The sequence below is a fragment of the Corylus avellana genome, chromosome ca2, assembly GCF_901000735.1.
Source record: "Corylus avellana chromosome ca2, CavTom2PMs-1.0".
Taxonomy (NCBI): domain Eukaryota; kingdom Viridiplantae; phylum Streptophyta; class Magnoliopsida; order Fagales; family Betulaceae; genus Corylus; species Corylus avellana.
This window is the reverse complement of record NC_081542.1, coordinates 41,003,817-41,009,816: the sequence shown is the minus strand read 5'-3', so window position 1 is coordinate 41,009,816 and position 6,000 is coordinate 41,003,817.

Here is a 6,000-nt window from a genome sequence, read left to right as displayed (position 1 = left end):
TACAATTCCTGTATTAGTTTTTTCTGAATTAGTAAGGTAATTATTAATAACCATTGACATGTGCTGTAGTTTATTTAAAATTTCTTATTCAGATAAACCATCAAGATTCCATTTGTAGATCTTATCAGAAGAAACTGAGAATTGGTTAAAAACATTTCTTTCTTCATATTGAATATCTGGTGGTGTAGGCCTAGAATACCAGTTCTGAGTGTTACTCGTAGGTCTAATGATTCTATTTACTTGGAATTCACTGAATTGTTGTTCAATTTGTTGTATCGCATGACCTGTAGTTTGTTCAAATTCGAAACTTTGTGTTTCACTTGTTGTTTCATATAAGATTATTTGTTTATCTGTTTTAATGACTTGGATAGTTTTAGAGACCAGGGCTTCATTTTTGACATTTTCAAGGGTTTTTAACATGTTATTAAGGTAATTATTAATAACAATTAACATGTGCTGTAGTTTATTTAAAATTTATTGTTCAGATAAACCATCAAGATTCCATTCATAGATCTTATCAAAAGAAACTGAGAATTGGTTAAAAACATTTCTTTCTTCATATTGAATATCTGGTGGTGTAGGCCTAGAATACCAGTTCTGAGTGTTACTTGTGGGTCTAATGATTCTATTTACTTGGAATTCACTGAATTGTTGTTCAATTTGTTGTATCGCATGATCTGTAGTTTGTTCAAATTCGAAACTTTGTGTTTCACTTGTTGTTTCATATACAATTATTTGTTTATCTTTTTTAATGACTTGGATAGTTTTAGAGGCTAGGGCTTCATTTTTGACATTTTCAAGGGTTTTTAACATGTTATTAAGGTAATTATTAATAACAATTGACATGTGCTGTAGTTTATTTAAAATTTCTTGTTCAGATAAACCATCAAGATTTCATTCATAGATCTTATCAGAAGAGACTAAGAATTAGTTAAAAACATTTCTTTCTTCATATTGAATATCTGGTGGTGTAGACCTAGAATACCAGTTCTGAGTGTTACTCGTAGGTCTAATGATTCTATTTACTTGGAATTCACTGAATTGTTGGTCAATTTGTTGTATCGCATGATCTGTAATTTGTTCAAATTCGGAACTTTGTGTTTCACTTGTTGCTTCATATACGATTATTTGTTTATCTTTTTTAATGACTTGGATAGTTTTAGAGGCCAGGGCTTCATTTTTGACATTTTCAAGGGTTTTTAACATGTTATTGACTTTTTCAAGACATGTTTCTTCTTTATTTTTTAGATTTAATACTTTGGGTTGTGAAATTTTTAAGAGGGATTGTTCGTAATGGGGTTTTTTCTTTTCAATCAGTTTGAGTTTTAGTTGGAGATGTAGTTACCTTAATTTTGTCTTCTATTCAGTCTAATTGTTTTCCTATGGTTATTAGACTTTGGTTTGTATAATTGTTTTGTTCTATAAGTTTTTTTATTTATTCATCTTTGGAAGTTTTAAAAGGAGATGCTAAAATTTTTTATCCTTTAAAGTTCATAAAGATTGGTTCTTTTGGAAGGTGACTTGCTTATGTTATAGTTTTATCTTCTTTTTCCCATTGAGTTAACATGTTTAATTTTTTTTTTATATATATATTTTGATGAATTCGAAGAATTTTATATTTAACTTTTATTCATTCATAAATCTTTCCCATTATTCAAAAATTTCAATTTTTTGTTCTTTTGTATATTTTAACTTATATTTTTCTCTTTTTTCTGCATTCTTGGTAGAGTTGTAGTTTTTTTATTAAGGGTTGGAGGTTTAAAGTAAGAGAAGTGATAATGGAGACGCCTGTTCACTCACGCCGGTTTATTATAATATAAAATATTATTAAAAAAAAAATCTATGAATAGTAATATTAAAAAAATTATATTATAAAATAAACCGCAGCGTGAGTGACTGTTCACTCACGCCGGTGTCTCCATTACCACTACTCTTAAAGTAAATGGTTTACTTGTAGTCATTAATTATGGGTGTAAAGGTGGTTCTTCTATATTGTTTGTGTTGGAGAATTTTGACCTTTTTCTTCAAAATTTTCTTGATTGGCTATATAACATGGGGAGCTTATTTGTGATTCTATCTTTATACCTTTTAATTTTAAATTTTTATATCTTCTCAAGGGTTCAGCATAAACGGAGGAAGAGGTAGAATTTTTACGGCTTGTTGTTGTATCTTGGAAAGCTGTTTCTTTTATCATGAAGGGTGATTTGTTGAGTTTTGGTCTGTCAAAGCTTAACCTAACACTGCCATCTAAGTATTTTTGTAAACAATTTAAATCAAGTCCTATATTTTCCATTTTTGTTGGAATGTTTTCATTTTCTAATAACCATTCAGATGGAAGTTCCATTTTAGACCAAACTACTGATATAGGTACTCTTAACATTTGCTTCACAAGAATGTGTCTGTATTAGTAAAGTTCTATTTTTGGGACTTTTAACAAGAGCGTGAACATTAAGATTTGTTTTCATCGACTTGTAATAAAATCTGTAAATTAATAATAAAGGTTAGCTTCCTTCTAACATACCATAACCTGCTATTTTAATGTTCAAAATTAAAGCTTTTAAGATCTGTGGATCGCTTAAACTTAAAGTGAAGTCAGGGAAACAGTCAAAATGAATTGGCCCTTTATGAAGACTAGATTCAACGACTCCTAGCATGCTAGTGCTGTAATCTTTATGTCTTGCATCTCTTAAACACAAAAGTACAGAGGCATTGATTCCTAGACAGATCGACTAGGGGTTTAACTGCAATTTGAATTAGTCCTATGTGAAGGAAATTCATTTTCTTTTCTTTAAGTTTTTTAATTACTTCTTTAGAAAGTAATCAACATGTATCATGATATTTATTTAAAGCATAGACTTGTTCAACAGTTTTTACGCTGTAATCATTAGTAAATGATAAGGGTGAAAAACTTGATTTAAAGATTTCTCTGGTTGGGACCTTGTGTATGTTCCAATCATGTGAATCTATATTTGCTTCAGGAATGTTGTATTCTTCTTTATTAACTATATCAGGTAAAGAAGGTAAACTAAATCTAGAGCTCATAGAAGAAGTGGATCTAACAACCTAGACATAATTCAAAATATTTGTTAAGAACAAGACAACAAGATTGAAAACTTTTTACTTCTAAATGCTTCTCCCTACGGGGCTTTAAGGGTTTTGGAATAGGTATATTGTGTGTCTTGTTGTGTGTCCTCCCAACTTACAAGCCTACCCGGCCTAATTGCGCTGACGGCACATTGACGGCACAATATTGTACATCCCATAGAACTTAAATATTTGCTAAAGATAACACTAAAAATTTATTTGTTTGCAACACTGTTTTCTGGGTTTAACAAATATATTGTTTTGGTTTTTTTATTTATATTTTTTTCTTTTAAAAAATAGTTAGTGGTTAATAACCATTAATTGTCAGTTAGGCTGTTAGTGGAGGCGATTAGCCAATTTCACTAACCACCTTTTCACCCCTAGCTCGGATCACACATTCAAAAATTTAATGGTCTAACTTGAGCTTGAGTTTAGTTGAGTTTGTCAAATGCTCAACTCAGCTTGAATGACATTAATCTCAACCAACTCAACAAGTTGAGTTTGGACCGAACACATTTCATATATAACTATCTCGAATAGACATGCTCATAAATGAGCTAATTCTAAAATCTTAAAGCTCGGCTGAATTCGACTTGATTCCCTACACAGTATGGAGTGCCATATCAACATGTTTTCATCCCTGCTTGTGTCCTATGCGCACGGACAAGCCAAATTAAGAGATACTACAGAAAGAAAATGATGAAGGGGAATGGGTACTGATGCTGCTCACTGGGTGCATGGGGTTTTGTGCTGGGACCAAATAAGCCAAAAATTTGAATTTAAAGAGGCAACGGCTATATCTCATCAGATGATAGCATGGGCCGGAATTTTAATTTCTATTTTGCACCGGCTCGTTGATGTTTGGGTCATTGAAATGCACAACGTTATCATCATGATGGTTGTATTTTGCAAGGGCTGTCTAACCAAATGAGTATTTAAAAATTCAGAAATTAAGGTTTTATAGCAATTACAAAATTAATGTGAGAGAATGAAGCTTACTCATTTGTGTTTTGCAAATGATCTTTTGATTTTTCAGAAGCTAGTTTGAGTTCTATTAAAGTTATCAAGGCTGCTCTTATTGAGTTTGAGAATCTGTCTGGGTTGAAAGCTAATCCTTCTAAGAATTCTCTTTATTGTTCTGAAATTTCAGATAGAATGAGGCATATTCTATTGGATGATTTGATGATGAAGGAAGGTCATTTCCCTGTGAGGTATCTTGGGGTTCCTCTTATTTCGTCCAAACTTTCTACAGCTGACTGTGGAGCTACTCTGCAAAATTTCTGGCCGTATAGATTCTTGGCTTTTTAAGAATCTTTCCTATGCAAGTAGGCTCCAGTTGTTATCTTCTGTTCTTTACAGTTTACAAGTGTATTGGATGGGCATTTTCATTCTTCCTAAAAAGATTATTAGAGCTATTGAACAAAAGTTCAATAGGTTTTTATGGAATGGGAATGAAGAAGGTGTAGCTAAAGCAAAGGTTTCTTGGTCTAATCTCTGTTTTCCTAAGAAAGAGGGAGGTTTGGGCTTAAAGAAGCTTGAAATTTGGAATCAAACTTCCATGCTTAAGCATATCTGGAGTATTTTTGCTAGGTCTGGTTCTATTTGGGTTTCCTGGGTTAGAGAAAATCTATTAAAAAGAAGAAGTTTTTGGAGTGTAGGTATTCCTCAAAATTGTTCATGGAGTTGGAAAAAAATTTTAAAGCTGAGATCTATTGCTAAAAGGTTCTTGAAGTTTGAAGTTGGGAATGGGGATAGCATTCATATGTAGCTGGATTTGTGGCATCCTACAGGAGTTTTTATTGAGCAATATGGCTTTAGGGTTGTTTATGATGCTCAAAGTAATATTGAAGCTAAGCTATCTTCTGTCATTTGCAATGGAGATTGGTTTTGGAGACTAACAAGATCAGAAGCTCTAGTTGATATTCAAGCTAGGCTTTCTGAAGTTTGTTTAGGCCAATGTGATAAGCCAGTTTGGACTGTTTCTAAAAAGGGTGTCTATGTTAGTGCAGAGACTTGGGAAGCCCTTAGAAAGAAGAATGTAGAGGTTGTTTGGTGGAAGTTAGTTTGGTTTCCTCTTGCTATTCCTAAGCAGGCTTTTATTTTGTTGCTTGCTATGAAGGATAGGCTACTTACAGGTGAGAGCTTACTCAAATGGGGTTATAAGGGTGAGGTTCAACGTTGTTTCTACCATTCTCAGCTGCAAACTCGTGATCATATTTTCTTTGAATGCAGCTTTAGTTCAAGAGTTTCGAAATATTGCATGATTCGTTGTAGAATTGATATGCCTCCTGTGATTTGGGATGAACTTGTGCAGCTGGGCTGCAATAAGTGGGGAAAGAACTCTCTTAAATGCTTGATATGTCAATTGGTTCTTGGGTCTGTTGTTTATAATCTCTGGCATACTAGAAATGAACTTAGACATGATGGTGTTCCAAAAACTGAAGAGCAGTTATTAAAGCAGATTTTCTGGGAAATCAGGGTTAGAATTGCTGTAAAAAGAGGTTTTCCTAGAACTAGGGAGAATCTTTTATTGTGTTCATTGTGGAACTTGCCTTCTGCCATCCTCTGTAATGTTGGCTTGTAGTTTGTTTTTTGATTTAATATGTAAAGGTTGTAAGGGGCTGTTTTGGTGTTGAGTAGTTGCTGATTTGTAGGTTTTTTGTTTTCCCCTGTTTTTGCTTTGTAAGGGGTTGTATTTGTGTTTCCGTGATGCTCTGTTTTGAGCTTTGGTTTTAATGAAATGCTTATTCATCAAAAAAAAAAAAAAAAAGGGATCCGGCTTATGCGGTACTGAAAAACAGGGTCATTTTGGGTAATAAAAAAAATAGTTTTTTTAAACAAATAATATAAAATTTATTAAATATAAAAAATTATAAAAAATCAATAATTAAAAAAAAATTAAAAAACTAAAAAAAA